Raw genomic sequence first — 17,237 nt, forward strand, 5'->3', positions numbered from 1 at the left:
AGTTTAGACAAATAGAAAATAATGATAGATAAATTATGTTTAAAAGGTTTAAGAAAAAAAAATTAAAGTATAATTTATGGAAGTACACAGCCGTAACAGAATTTTCTACACAATGCACAATAAAAATTTCATCAGACGGATTTTCTGCTTTCTAAATTTATTCAATTGATTCACTGTTTTGCATGCTCGTTTTTTTCTGTGCAAAAGTATCTTCGTGCAATTTTGTCCCTTCGTGCAATTTTGTACGCTCGTGCAATTTTAACACCTACCCATGTAAATATTTTTTTTTTTTTTTTTATTTTTTAATCTTGTTTTATTTTATATTAAAGTTTATATAATTTTAAATTAATTAAAGTTTACATCAATACATGTTTATTCTTTAATAAGGGATATTTTTATTAAAACAAAACCCTATTTTTATTTTTATTAAAAACTTTTTAAATTATTTATAAGTTTTTAAACACAATAATTTAGTTTCAATTTAAAAAAAGCAAAATAAATTAAAAAATTAATAAAACTAATACAAACCTAAATAACTTAAAATTAACTACACTAATACATGCTAATTTTATTTTTTTTTATAAAATATAAAGGTTTTTATATATTTTTTATTTAGTTATTTTAAGTTATTACTATTTGTGCAAAATTGACCCTCGGTTGAAAACTGTCTGTCGTGCAAAATTGACCTTCCGTGCAAAATTGTAACTCGTGCAAAATTGAGCTTCCGTGCAAATTAGTCTTCGTGCAATTTTGTCCCCTCGTGCAATTTTGTGCCTGCGTGCAAACTAGTCTTCGTGCAAAAGTATCTTCGTGCAATTTTGTACACTCGTGCAATTTTGTTCTCGTGCAATTTAGTCCCTACGTGCAATTTAGTAACCTCGTGCAATTTTGTCTTCGCGCAATTTAGACCCGTTTCCACCAAAAATACTCAGAATTGGACCAGTGCTAAATCCTTAAATGGATTTAAACCAAAAATAGCGCACTATAAAATAAGAACCCTCTTATAGCACTAAATGCAGCTCTTATAGAGAGCACATAATGAAAGTGAGCCATGGCAAAATATGATTTATATAGAACTAAATCTAGCAAAGAATTATCTAATGCTACTCTAGTGATTCTCCTTAGAGTAGAGAGAAACACAAATGTTATTGACCAGAGAGTATTATTGTCAATGAACTTAGGACTTTGAAGATAAGCTATTACTCACGTAAAAGCTTTAATCCTAGTAGGGATTGCGATTATTAACGTAGCACTGGTGAAATATGCTCTTGTGTCCGTATCTAAACCTGACGTAAACATATGAAGACCTCATACAATAAACCTTAGGACCCTACTTCTTCATAGAGCATAGAATATACTTCTATAAGCCTCTAAAAGATATCTCGAAATGTGTGTAATTATATTATTATTATTATTCACAATTCTTATCTTAGGTAAAATTAACACGTACACCTAAGGATGTCTAAAAGTCAAAATAGATGTTGGAATAAAAAAATATCTTTTCTTCTGACAGGATTAAAAAATTTAGTATGAAAGTTCCGGTCTGGAAGAAGTATAGTAATACATATCGCCAATACTGGTAAAGAAAGTACTAGTAGTAAAATTGTGACGGCTATGGCCAAAGGAAACAAGTTACTTTTTCTTAGATTACTTGAGTCTATAATTGAAACTAAGAAGTTAATACTTCTTATAACTGAACTAACTCTTGCTAAATGTAAACTTGATATTAAACAACATATTCTAAATCCTGGGCTTCTTACATAAGAGCTAAGAGGAGGAAAGTTCATCTTCACGATGGAGCGACAGAAGCGGTTAAGCTAAATATAAAAACATCTGCATGATTGAGGTAATAATCAAAAAGACATATTATTCAGTCGTGGTATAGATGTCTCAGGAACCTGGAGGTACAAAGGTATAAGGTAGTTTCTAAACCTTCTAATTAATTCGGGTATCAAAATGAAAAAGATTATAGTTATCCTATGAGCCGTAACAACAAGGTATACATTTCAGGTGTAGTTATAGTAGAACCTGGGGTTATTAAAGTTAACCGAGTATAAAAAGATCATGAAGCCCTCACTACTCTTATTGAGATTCTAAAGATGTAGTATGAAACAGCAATATGTGTTTATGATTAGTAGCTGTAACAAGCCGCATCATATACCTAAAGAAGAGACCGTAGGTATGGATAGATTATGAGTTTAGTATCTTGCTGTTTGATTACACTTCTTGTATACACATTTCAGTCTAATTTGGTTAAATTAATGTTAAATAAATGGGTTATTTAGTAAGAGATTGAGTACGTACAGTTCTACACCGTAGCGTCTTAATACACTTAGACTACTATTTATTATAGACGAATTAATTTAAGTTATGCAATCGGCTAATAGGATTAACATGGATCTTAAACCTATAGCAGTTAGACTAGAACAAAAAAATCTTCGTACTCGTGTGTAATATTGCTCATAGCTTCGTAGTAGTACAGTTAGTGTTACTACTCTTCAAACTCTGAAGTAAATATAGCTGTTAAATTAAGCACTTATAATAGATAGTTCTCTTAAAAAAGAAAACACTTGAGGGAAAGATAAATCTGTTAGCATGAACCTTAATAGTATTGTATAACACCGAGTAAATTTGTTTCTTTGAGCGGTTAACAATTTTGACTATGAGTTGAGTATGAGTACTGGGCTCGAAAGACATTGTCTTAATCTAACTAGACAAGCTTCTGTAAACCTTTAAAATGTGTACGTAAGCCGCCTAAAACAATTTAAAGTTATATGTCTAACAAAGCAGTAAGCAAGAGAAACTTTAGTCTCAAATATATCCTTATAATCAAGCTGAATAACGTAGCTTTAATAAATTTGCTACTTAAGAGCAGGTTTCTAAACAGAAAAATTAGATAGACTAATCTAACCTTTAAACTTAATCTTGCAAGAATTATAGACAGGATCGTAGGAGCCTGTACATGGGCACTAGGCAGTCAATAATGCAGCCTATACACAGGTAGTTTAGCAAGTTTCGATATTAAAATTAGCAACTGTAGTAACTGTACTGTAGTAACTGACTTCTGCGTTTGCCAGAAATCTTTCCCTGTACAAACAAGATAATCTGGATGATTTTCCTTTTCTGTACTCCCTAATAGTGTACACTGATAGTGTAGCACACAGAACTAAGACGTTGTAAACAAAGAATATGTTTGAAACAATTTATATTTTGAAATATGAATTAACCTAAATCTTAACGTAGTTCAACAAAGCATTAAATCAGCAATAATCAACACGAAAAGAAGTTCTCTTGTGTAAAACGCAGCCAAATGCAAGAAAGCCACTAAGAACATACAGACAGGTGAGTTCGAGGAAGTTATTGATTTGTAGCCAAGTAAAAGAAATGTTCCTGTTAAGATCACTGGTCTATTGATTTTTAAAGAAAAAATTCTGGGATAATTGGTTGTGGTAGCCAAAACTTTTGTAAAAAACAGAGGAGTTAGGCACAAAAAGAACAATTGGACATTTTTGGCATTATAGTAATAACGATAAGTATTTTATTTCAACTCTTTAAAGAAAAGTAAGTAAATAGATATAAGATAAAAACGCCATTACTCTATAAGAAAAATGAAAGAGTAAGCATATAAAAGGTAGGAGGTGAAAAATTTGAAACTCAAATGCAATGAAGGACAAAGCTAAAGTAAAAAAATAAGTTACTTTAGCTGAATTTGACTCGAACCTACATTCAAGTATAGTAAGTTCTGTAGAATTTATATTGTATTGCACTGCTATCGTCAACAGTTTAAGTACAAATATCAGAATTAACATTAGGATTAAATATTGCAGCATTAATAGTTCCATAGTGAGCATATAGAGCTTAATCTTCACAAGATTATGTTTTATTAGGTCTAAACTAAACTGTTTCAGTAAACTAAGAGCATCGCTCAAAACACTACCGGTACAAATAAAAAGACCAATAAAATAACCGACCGCAATTCTGGAACGTTCGAAAAATTATTATTACTTTTCTGATTGCGTTAGATTAAATTTAAACTAAATAGGGCGACACCATTTCAAACACTTATTAAAGTCTCATAGCCTTTAGTATACCCTGTAAAAGACTTTAAAAATCTTGGAAAGAAACAGTAAAGTCAGATTAATGACATAAAAAAACTATTTAGGAATTTTTGTCTGCCTTTTCACTTAACAGTTAAAAAAATTTTGGTTTGACAGGTAAAAAAAGAGCCTCAATAAAAACAAATTAAAATTTTTGGGCATTATTTATACAATAAAAACCTTTATTTATTTATAAACATTTTGCTTAATGCAATTAAAGCAAACTGTGAAGGGTTTAAGTAGGTATCATCTTTTAAAAGCAGTTATTATGTTTTTATGGTTAAATGTTTTACTATTAATGTAAACAAAACTTTGAAGCCTGAATGATTGTAATAACATCTTTTGTCTGTTTATGGTTATAATCTAACTATCTATAAAGTTTAGGTTACACATGTATGATACATTTATTTAAAGTTATTGAAGGAAAACGAATTGATGGCACATCATTAAATTTTAAGTAATAAAAATAAGCCTTTTTTAAAGCATAGACTAAATTTCTTAACAAACATCTAAACTTGTTTTCATGGTAAATTGCAAATGAATAACATTTTTAGAACTCAAACTTTATTTTTAGAAAACTGTTAATTTAAACAAGTGCTTAAGTGATTAAGTTACGGACTATTTGCTTATGCAAAAATTTAAAAAATCGACTATTTCTAAAGCTGCATGAGCTTAATCAATTTTAATATAATATATTTGATTCAATACTAAAAACTTTGTTATTCAAAATGCAAACAATGAGGGACTTTGATTAAATCTAAAATATACTCAGTCCACCAACAGAAATAATAAAAATACCAATTAAATGTGTGCTTTATTTCTGTGTAGAATTTTGAAACAAGTTTTTAACTTTAAGAACAGTATTTGCATGATTAAGAACCTTATTTTTATCAAAAAAAGCTCTGAAACATTGATGATGAACAAGGTTATTGATGGAAGATTTTGCGATGAAATTAATAACAACTTTATTTCTGATGATTTATATTTTCAGTGATTATAAAAGAAAAACATAGAGATATCAGTTAAGCGATATTTTTGTTTAGTTTAAGACAAAGGATACAATTATAATTTGAAATGTTCTGCAAAAATTCCAAAAACAAAATTAGTTTTGCGCGAATTGGACTCACCTGTTACAGATTATTCTAGTGTATTATTGCAAAAAGTTCTTTAAAAGTATTAATTTAAGCAAAACTTTGAAACGCGATTATTTCAATTATGTTATGCAAATACAACAGTTTCCTTAAAAACTTGTTGAAGCATACATGCACCTTTTTGTAAAAGTTTTAGTTACAAAAAAAAACAAACTTTTAAGCCTAAGATTAATTAACTAAAAAACTAAGAAGCGCGATGAATGATTATAAAACTTCTAAAATTACTTTCAAGCTGAATAGCTTTAAGTCGCAGTGTTTAATTTTCTTAAGAACTGCATTTTTTCAGAATGTGAGTTTTATAGAAATTCGAAACACGAGCTTTACCATATATATTATTAGTGCAAACAAAACTTTGAGCATGAATGATTGTAATAAAAACATTTGTCTGTTTATGGCTATAATCTAACTAACTCTAAAGTTTAGGTTACAGATGATTAATTTATTATTTGTTACATGGCCAAGCTTATTTGCAATATTATACATCTGATCTCATATTACAAGCTTTACTTAACAAAATGTAAAATTAAAACACAGTTTATTTTTAATTTAAAAATTTCAAAAGACATTTAATGGACACCACTTCTTAAAAATTCCCTATAAAATACTTTAAGACCACTTGATTAAAACCTATAAAAAAAATTGAAATAACATTAAAAAAATAAATACTTTTTTATACTTGATTTAGTAAATTCCTTAAAACATCAAGTTTCGCACTTACCATTTCATGATCCAGTTCACAGTTGTATGTTAGAATAAACTTTGCGCTTTTTGGATTTACCTTGTTCAGTCCTTTAATGTTTTTTTGCTCCTGAAATTGTGGTAGTTACTTTAATTTACGTTTTGTATTTTGAGCTTTAAAAGAATTAAGGTTAAAAATATAAAGAAACTATTTAACTTATAGCAATAACAAAATCATTTGCCATATGCAAGTAAATAAAGGCAGATTTTTCAAGAATTGAGTTATATATAAACAATTATCACAACAAAAAAATATTTTATAAAGTTATAAAAAAAAAAAATTAAGTGCATGGCTATCAATAACTAATAGTCTGGTTACTTATAAAACAGCTAACACCTACAAAAAGCAAGTTAAAAGTTAAGAAATGTTTAAAAATCATTACATGAACGCGATAACTTTTAGAATTCTGTTAATCTGTTAAAAGGTTCATTTTAAATTTTTAACCTGTTCATTGAGGAGCTTCATAGGAATAAAAAAAGTGTGAGTTCTTGCACGAAAGTAATAGACTGAAATGAGACAAAAAGAAAAACGTTAGTTTTGAACACAAGATGGCGCTGTTTAATCGAAAATATTTTTATATTTATGTTACGGAAACAGGTCAAAATTGCACGAGGAGACTAAATTGCACAAAAAAATAATTTTGTACGTCAATTATGCACGGAGGGTCATTTTTGCACGAGTATAAAAAAACAGAAAAGAATATGTATAAAAAAAAAACAAAAAAATATATAAGAAAAATTATTTAAAAATAAAGAAAAAAAATATTACGACCGAGATTAAGGGTTAAGGGTAACAGTGATAGGGTACATTAAGTTTAGCATGACTCACTGTGACTTAAAATTGGTCACCACTTTTTTTACTTATTTATACTAATGCTTTGTCAGTTTTATTGTGACTTTGTGGACTAAATTTTTTCAGTTCTACTTTAACTTTTTGGAACTAACTTTATCAATTCTACTTTGACTTTTTGGACTAAATTTTGTCAAATCTGTTGTGACTTTGTGGAATAAAACTGGGACATTACCCATTGTGACTTATTTGATTTGAACTTTGTCAACTACTTTCTGTGACTTAAAAACTTGAATTGTATCTGTGTACCTTTTGTGGTTTAATTTGACTTTAAATTTATCACTAACTTTTTGTGATTCAGTAGGACTTAAATTGTGTCAATACTCTTTATGGCTTACTTTGACTTAAATATTTACACAATTTTTTTGTGACTTATTAGTACTTAAATTGTGTCAACACATTTTGTAGTTTATTTTAACATAAATATTGTCGCAAACTTTTTGTGACTTATTAGGACTTAAGTTATGCCAACAATATTTAGCTTACTTTAACGTGTGCATTGTCACCAACTTTCTGTGACTTAACAAATCTTAATTCTGTTAATACCCTTAGTACTTATTACCTAAACCCTATATAATACTTTGTTTAATATGACCCCTGGTTCCTATTGGTTTTCCCATCCCCTATTTTTTCTGGTTGTGGGTAAAAACTCAAAGGCGTTAAAATAATAAGATAGTAAATGTGAGTATTGCTTCTTAAAAATTAAATGAAAGCTTTAATGTGAAATTTCTTTAAATCAATTGTTAAAAAAATGCACTATTTAATAAAAATGACAAAAGTGTAGGAATGTGAATTAAAAATGTGATAAATCCTGTCTTCAACATAAAAAGTAATATACTAGTAAACTTTTTTTATAGTAAAATACTGTCATGGTATTATTTAACTTTTACCTAAAAGACATTCATTACTCGAGAATGCCATATAGACCTTTAAAGTAGCGTATAACCACACTAAAAACCAAAATTGAAATTTAGACTTTTCATATACTAAAACCTGATATTAAATAATATTTAGGATTACTCCATATAAAACTAGGCATGACAATAAGTGAGCATGTTGTTTTAAAGAACAATTGCAAACGTTAACAAATATATAAAGAACATCATACTTCAGAAGTATTTTAAATGTTGTCACAGCTTTTACACAAAATTTAATCTAGTAGGGATATATTTAAAGAATGTATAAAACTAAGTAAGATTTAACTACTTAAAATGTAAATGAAAAATACTTAGAGAAAAATAAAATAAAAATGAAAAAAGTAGCTTACCTAAAAAAATACCTTATATAACACAAGAAAACAGTATATGTGTCTATTCTGAAATATCATTTTTACTGCAGCAGGCTGTAGCTAAAATACCTTCTTGCCCTAACTGTTTAGAATTAACATACATGGCTGTAGTGTAAGAATGTAAACTTGCATCAGTAAACTCGTGACTGCTCTTTATTTTCTCTTTATCTAAACTTGCATCAGTGTAACACGTAGCCTTGCGAGCTCACTCATAAACGCTTAGATGAACAAGAAATTTAATTCTAAACTTTCTCAAAGTTTACATTTAAACTGTTATCAAATACTTGTTCATATCCTCTTATATTGTCTTTGAGCAAATTTGACCCCGCGTTCAAACTCGACGCCGTGCAAAAAATGTCTTCGTGCAAAAATATCCCTTCGTGCATATTTGACAGCTACTGTTTTTTTTATCCTAAGTATTTTACTACTAATTATTTGCTGTACTTACTGTGTGATGGTTTTGCTAATCGTCATTACCATTGTTTGTACAAACCGCTAAATATAACGTCTCATGTGTGACTAAATTTAATAATAGCGAAACTTGTTAAAATGTATTGAGTAGTTTAGAATTTATTTACAATGTAAATTACGCTTTAAACTTTAAATATAATGTAAGTTGAAATATTATTTAATCTTTGTTTGACTAAGTCATCCTTTAATACCAATTTAAAGCTTTTTATTCCTAAATATCTATAAAAAATACCCAAACTTTTTTAAAAGTTTCAAAATGGTGTATACAACTAAGTAAAAAGAACTTTTTAATTACGAATTTAATTCTTATGCAGCTTTATTAAATTTAAGAATTTTTAATATAGTTTACAAATATTTGTAATTAGTATAATGATTATTTTATATAATAAAAATTTACTGAAGTTAAAAGTGATAAATAGTTTTATTCAAAAAGAAAATATTATTTGCAATCGTTTTAAAACGTCTTATGCATAAAATTTATTTTTTGTTATTTTTTTTGTAAACTTTTTTTTTGATAAATCTTTGAACTGTTCTCCACAAAAGTTTTCGACATAAAATACTTAACACCTTATCATGTGCTAAAATGAACTGAAAATTACTTATTGTGTAATAGAGTGTAAAATAATTTTAAGGAGTTCTGAGTAAGAATACAAAAAATTATTAAACAAACACAAACATAACTTGGATATTTTAACAAAATGTAAAAACGTGGTACAGCTGGAATCGATAACAACTGAAGAAGAAGCATTTTAGTTTTTTACTCAAATAAAATCAAAAGGTAAACCTACATTATCAACAATTTACTAAGAATCATATTTTTACTTAAGTTTTGTTTACTATATCCGAGCTGAATTAATCAATATGTTTTTAGAATGAAAAAAAGTACTATATAATATGTTTAACTAAATGAAATAAAAAAAAAAATTAAATATCTAGTCTCAAATACTGTTTTTTTTTAATAAACAAAATTTTATTTTTTGTGTCAATTGTACTTCAATGTCCAACTCATTATCAAAATAATAAATTTTTACATAGTTGTTAGGGGATAACCAACTGTCGAAACTCGATTGTCAATTGTGCAAGCCTGAAATAATGAAACAATGAATAATTTTGTAACATGTTTGTAGGTTTAAGAACAACAAATTGTGGACCAGTAATTTTCTAATATTTCAATTTATAATAAGTGTTATAGGCGAGCGTAGCAATATACAGGATTGCTTTACCTGGAAAAACCTGGAATTCTACAATTTTTGAAAAAAACCTGGAAAAACTTGGAATTTTGATCAAAAAACCTGGAATTTTTAATAATTTTAACATTTTCAGTAGAAAATTCTTATTTGACACAAAAAATCTATTATATAATTAAGATTTTTTTGTCATCATCAATTTTTTTTTTTAACACATTAAAGTAACTTTACAGTATCTTTTCAATGTTTTATACTATTTAACACAGTTTCTTATATAAAAATTAACTTAAAACTAAAAATAAACCTAAAAATGTGTACTTTTAAAAACCTGGAAGAAATTTGGAAAACCTAGAAAAAATTTTGAAAAAACAAGTGACAACCCTGAATATAACCTACCCTAATTAAAGTTACCCTCTTACTACCTGATTAGAACATATATAAATTATAGAAAGTAAATTATCAAAACAATTAATATATTAATTTTTTGTATCATTTAAACAAAAATGTTTATTTAAATCTTTAATTTACTATGCATGAGTCAAATTTGGCATAGTTTGCTGTATTAAGGGCAAAGGGGGGTAAAACACTTTTTTCACAATTTGATCTTATTTTATAAAGTTTTTACTAAGCTACAAGATGCTTCAAAAAGATTTTAAAAATTCAAAAAAACTTTTGTGATATAGCTGGTCAAAGTCGGATGAAACAATAGGTTCCTTATGGGAGGCACTAACTAAAACCGCAAATAACTAGAAATCACTAAAAACACATTTCCTCCTACGTTTTTTGAGATAATTACCTCAAATTTTCAGGAAATGTTCCTTGCAATAATTAGAAAATTCTGGTGGAACAAAATTTCTAAATATATTAAGGAACACTTCCTGAAATTTTTAGTCTATTTTCGTTGTTTTATTTTACGCCTCCAATAAAGAACCTATTGTTCCCTCCAACTTTGACCAGCTATATCTAATAAAGTTTTTAATTTAAAAAATCTGTAAAAAGCATATTGTAGCTTAGTAAAAACTATATAAAAGCAGATCAAATTGTAAAAAAATGTTTATCCCCTATGCCCTTAAAGTAGGGAATGTAAAGGTAAATTCAATTTAGGTTATTTAATTGTACTTTTAGCAGTAAATAAATCATTCATTTTATAAGTTTGGTGAGAAAAAATTAATGAATTGCTCTGTATTTTTGGATTTGGTTAAAGCACTTAACAATGTTAGTCATAAAATTTTAGTATCAAAATTTGAAAGTCATAATATAAACCAAGGGTCGGCAGGCAGTTGGTAGTGGGCCAAATTTGCGGGCCACAGTTTTAGTTTTAGTGACATTTGAGAAAAGTTTTACTTTTATTCACTTAATTATTTTAAATGACTTTTAGCTATACATAGAATGCCTATTTAAAGTAATACTTATTAGATTAGAATTCACATTGACTAATACATTTAAGTGCTAATAAAATATGTACATTCATAAGCACTTAATAAGTTAAATTTAATACTTTTGTAACTTTACTTACAACCTAACTTTCTATAAAAACCTAACTTGAAAGACAATTCATGGGTTACGTTTATACATTTGTTATATTATCAATCCTTTTTTCATATTTCTAAGAATACTTACTTCAAAAAAGTTTTTGCGTGTTAAACAATTTAAACTTATTAAAAAATTTAGTAGATAGTTAACTTAATAGAATTAATAGAACTTAATAGAATTAATACATGTTGGTATTCCAGAAAGCTAATACTAATTCTATAACATAATTAACTCTCGAATTTTAAAATAAAATATCTTATTAGTAGTTAGTCTTTTACATGATTGCCACTTAAAATGCAAAAATGTCTGAGTTGTATCAAACCAGCCTAAGTTTATTAAAAGTTGAAAAGCTAATAAAAAGTTGTTAATCAAGCTTAAATCTCTAGCTAAAATACCTTCATTATCAAAAAGTACACAAATTTTAAGAAAACATGAAAAATTTACAATAAGTAAACTTCACTACAGTCATAAAAACTATTCTGAGAGTTGGAAGATTTCTTTAAAGTGTTTGAAATAAAAGTTTCACACACACCTGAGTTTTCAAGCTTTTAAAATAGCCTGTTTGTGTAGCAACCCAGTTAAAATAAAGTTAACAACATAAAGAAATAACGAAGGTTATTAACAATAAATAAATTGCATGCCAAAAAAACTATAAGTCAGCTAGAATGGACAATAAAGTTTCTTAAACAAATTTAACAAAAGTATAAAATTTTATCGAGTCATTAGCGAGGTAGAAAAACTTATTTTTTGTTAAGCATCATAGAAATTCTTTATCTGCAATAAGAATATTGCATTTAAAAGTAATAATTGTAAAATATAAGACGAGCTACAAGAATAAAAAAACGTTAGGAGTTATTGCTAGAAACGATAAAAAACAAATCATCAAAGTCAGTTCCAACAAGCACATAATTATCTTCAATAACTACAGAATAATCAGAAAAAAATGTTAAGGCAAAATATAAAATAGCAAAATTTATTACTTAAAATGAATTACCGTTTATAATTGATTTTTTTAAAGAACTTATGTTAGTGATAACGAAAAACTTTGTTTATTTCTTCAATGACAACAAGAAGTTGTGTTTAGGAAATGCATTAAGGTTATAAAGTCGCATAAATCAAATTTGGACTTTATGATTCTGTAAACATGAGAGCACTGATAGAAAAACTATTGCTCATCTGAGAATTGTTGTTAGAAATGTTTTTTCTATCTTTCACAGTTTAGTAGAATTTCTTGGTTTAGTTCCAACAAGAAGCATAACAATCGGTGAAATTTTATAAGTAAAGATGCAATGCAGCAATACAAAGTTTTTGAAAGTACAACTTCTTCTTTTATTTTTAGTATTAAGATTAATAAAAGTCAAAAATAATGTCTTAAAAAATATATCAATACTAAAAAATACTGTTAAGTTACTTTATTTTAATTTTTAATAAAACAATATTTATTCAGTAATTTTTTTGTGTCAAGTCGAAATTTCATTACTTTACATGTAAAAATTGTTTGAAATTCCGTTTTTTTTTAAATTCAAGTTTTTTCCAGAATTTTTAACATAAATTTTCAAATTCAGAGCTTTTCCAGGATTTATTTTTTTGGCAACACTGATTGTTCACACTTAAATGTACACAATAAAGTAAATAATATTTTAAATTATATTAGCTGCAAGACTTAAAATTTAACATATATTATAACTTAAACTAACACTGTGGATTGAGCAAAACATACATCATAAAATTAATTTGCCACTCTTTTAAGCAAAAAAAGCTAGCCTGAATCAACAAAAACATTCATGATATTTTATATACAAAATGCAATTCTAGCCAAAATCTTAAAAAATCACTTAGTTGGCCTGAGATTTGAAGTCTTCAAACAGTGATAGTCTGAGTGCATAGCAATGTTTAGTTGTTTATTTGCTTAAATTTGAACTATTTTGATTAACAATGTACAAACTTAATAAATTTACCATCCCTAAATCTAGTTTATGTTAAATAGGTAGCTCCAAAAAACGGCAATTGTGTGTATTGATATGCAAGGCATAAAAAATTAACAAAATTTGACAAAAACAATGTTTGAAAAATGAAAATGTATACCTAACAAAAACTATTTTAGTTTATGTCATACATATTGTTTTAAATGTGTCTGTACAAATTTATATATTACATATAGAAACAACAATGTTACAAAATTATGCATAAACTAAACTTAAACTAACTAAAGTATTAAATAAAAAGTAATTTAAAATATGAGTATCATTTTAAGTTGGTGTGCATAGAAACTAATTTAAAGAGCAAAGTAAACATCTAAAAAATTATTATGAAATCATTATGAAGTTATTATGAAACTGAAAAAAATATCCTGTTAGAATGCTATTCTGTGTTTTCACATTTTTAAGCTAAAGCAGTAATTTGCTCTAATTATTTAAAAATGTTATACAGAGATTTAAAACCAAACTATCAAATTAAGTCAAATTACCGAAAAAAACTAAACTTGAAATATATCTTTGCCCAGCGGGCCACATTTACATGCTGGTGGGCCACAAAATTTTCTTTCGCGGGCCGCATTCCATTCAAAAAAATAATGTGCTCGCGGGCTGCAGATTTACCCTTTGCTGGCCGCAATTGGCCCGCGGGCCGCAGTTTGCCGACCCCTGATATAAACGGTTCAATGTTAAATTTACTTATAGACTATTTAAAAGATGAAGCCCATCAACTATCATAAATAATGTTGTGTCTTAGCTTGAAATTGTCAATGTTGGAATACCACAAGGTTTTTGTTTGGGTCCTTTGTTGTTTTTTGTGTATCTTTATGATATTTTTTCCTGTACTGAGATAAGTATGAGATTGTTTGCTGGTGATGCTTGCTTAAGCTACCAACATAGTGATCTTGAGTATATACATTAAATTATCAATAAGCAGTTGGTTAAAGTTGATAAATCATTGTGTACTAATACACTTTTTATACATTATTCAAAAATACTTTTTGCTTTTCAATAAAACTTCAAAAAATTGTGAATTTAGTTTTAAGGTTAATGGTATTCTTGTTGAGCAGAGTGATAGTATAAAATACTTGGGTCTGGTTTTGAATGATAAGCTGAATTGGAAGAAACATTTGAGTTCTTTGAAATCGAAATTGTCTAGGAGTTGTTATGTTTTGTCAAAATTGCGATATTATTTGGACACAATTACACTCAAAATGATATATTATAGATTGTATTATCTGCACATCCAATATTGTTAATCTGCTTGTTTTGGTGCTGCTGACTGTAACTTAAAACCAATTGTTTGTATGCAAAAAAGAGTGATCAGGTATGTTTGTCGTGTGCCTGCCTTGACCACTACGAACCCTCTGTTTAAAAAAACTGGTGTGCTGAAGTTAAAGGATGTGTATAAATTGCAAACTTGTAAACTGATGAGTAATACTAAAACAGAGTTCAATGTAAAGTACAATAGATTTACACTTGCTTGCTCTGTCAAAAATCTTAAAGAAAGATTGTTTTAGATTTAGATATAAAAACTTTTTGTTAAATAACTACAAGGAGTAGATCTATAGTGCCTCTGCATGTATGTTTTGTTTGTCTTCAAATTTGACTCATGTTATATGGGCATCAGATTGTGATGTGTGGGTCTTTATTTTATGATTGTCCTGGTAAGGAAAGAATGATTGTTATAAATTATTGAAGTAAAACTTATTTATTGTAAATTTATTTTATTTGTTATAATTTTGTTACTGTGTTAGAAAAAAGATAGTTCATTTTGTTTATTCAATTTTTTTTATTAGAAATTAGAGGTATAAGTATAATGTTAATACTTTTTTTTTTGAGTTTTATGTCAAGTTAACACTAACAAATTTATAAAATACTTATTATTTTATTGATTTTAGTGTTGATATCAGACATGTTAAAAAGCTCTGCTTTGTTTACTCAAGCGTGAAATTACTAACTTAAAACAAACCAAAAATAAAACACTTCATTGCTGAATTACCATAGTAACTTTTAGCATTTTAACATCTCTGGTTGATATATATACTACATACATTGTTATTTTAAATTTAACTAGCTGATGATTAAATTGTTTAGCTTTATGAAACATATGTACTAGTATTTTAAAATTGTATTTTTCAAATAAACTATTTAAAAGCCCTTCAAGTAGGCTCTGTAGAGAAGTTCAAGTTTGAATAACCACCTTATTATATAAATAAATATATATATATAAAAAACTAAAATACATAAAATAAACTTTCGCTTAGTACAGCTGTTTCTGCATTTAATATGCGTCTTCAGCCAAGCTTTATTCAATGATAAGCTAACTTGTAAGTACAGCAATAAAATAAGGTATAAAGTAATATTAGAAATAATTAGTCGGTTTCAGACAAAACTACTAACAGAGTGTTTAGATAAATTGTTTTCAATCATGTATACAGCCAGTTTGTAATTTGTTTCTTTTGTTTAGAGATTCAGATTTTTTTAACTTTTAATATTTTGATTTTTTCTGCATTGCACAATATAGATCCCTGTTTTAAACTATATTTATTTTTAGTTCTTGTTAATATTTTTAAAATTAATTTTTTTATTTTTTTTCCAAATGTACTGCAATAAGGTTGTTGTATTTCTATTTTTTTTGCGTTTGAAACTGTAGTTGTGTTTTATGTAGCAATTCTTGAACAATAGTCCAGTAGAGCCAACATAAAACTTTGTCTGGTTTTCAGTTATGACTGTCCCTTTGTATATAATATATTCCATTAGGCAACTTCCATTTACTGGGCATTCTTGTTTTTTGCAGTCACAGAGTTGCTTCTCTTTGTCCTGCATGTCTAACATCTTTTGATTGTGTGCCATTATAAGTTGTTTCATGTTTGGCATGCATGAATGGGACAATTTTAGTGTCTTCCTGTTAAAAACTTTACAATATGGATGGTCTTCAGCAAAGTTTTTGTTCACAATCTCTAGGAAGCACTTCCCAACCCGCGTTGCTTTGCTTTTTCAGAGTGGAGCATTGAAAGATAAAATATTTCTTCTCCTTTTTTTGTTCTTACCCTTCTCGTTTTTGTGGCTATAGGCTAACTAGTGATCGTACCCACTTTCTCTTATAGCTTCCTGGTATTGTTGGGTAGTTTCCTTGAAAATGCTTTGACTGCTATAAATCTTTTGGAGGGGTCACTGGAACGGTATGTGTTTTAACACATGCTCTGGATGGTTTGACTTGATATTTACATAAACTGGTGCACATTTGGTTTTCTCTACAGCTCATGGCTTTCATTTTGATGATCTTAAGTTACATCTAGGTAGTCTGTATATATATGTAACTTTGGAATATACCGTGACGATGGTTTAGCAGTGATGGACATTCTACCTGGACCAGATAAGGCGAGAAAAGTCAAACATCTAAGAAAAGTTTTTATAAACATTGGTTTTGATGTTACCATCGAAGTCAATTTGATTGTAACAGACTACCTAGATGTAACTTAATATCATCAAAATGAAAGCCATGAGCTGTATAGAAAACCAAATAATTATATATATATATATATATGTTTTTTTTTCAAATACAAACAGTATCTCTTTTTTCATACTTACAGTGTTTCTTTATTCTAATTTTTTTTTGAACTAAATACTTTAAGGGCATAGGGGAGTTAAACACTTTTTTCACGATTTTATCTTATTTTATATAGTTTTTACTGAGCTACAAAATGATTTTTACAGATTTGAAAAATTAATATTACGTTTGAGATATAGCTGGAAAAAGTTGGAGGCAACAATAGGTTCCTTATGGAAGGTGCAAACTAAAACGGTAAAAAAAGGCTATTTTACTAATAATCTATCTTCTTCTACATTTTTTGAGATAACTACCGCAAATTTTCAATTAAAGTTCCTTGCAAAAATTAGAAAATTCTCTCGGAAAGAAATTTATAAGTTAAAAAATAAATATTTT

The 17,237-nt window shown here is 27.5% G+C and overlaps 1 pseudogene; it reads right to left on the minus strand.

The window, feature by feature from the left end:
* Nucleotides 1-1,469: 1,469 nt before the first annotated feature.
* LOC145832442 (cytochrome c oxidase subunit 1-like) lies at nt 1,470-16,144 on the minus strand (annotated as a pseudogene).
* Nucleotides 16,145-17,237: the final 1,093 nt, after the last annotated feature.

The sequence above is a fragment of the Thalia democratica genome, chromosome 3 (genome assembly GCF_965202585.1).
Source record: "Thalia democratica chromosome 3, ktThaDemo2.hap1.1, whole genome shotgun sequence".
In the NCBI taxonomy this organism is placed as follows: Eukaryota; Metazoa; Chordata; class Thaliacea; order Salpida; family Salpidae; genus Thalia; species Thalia democratica.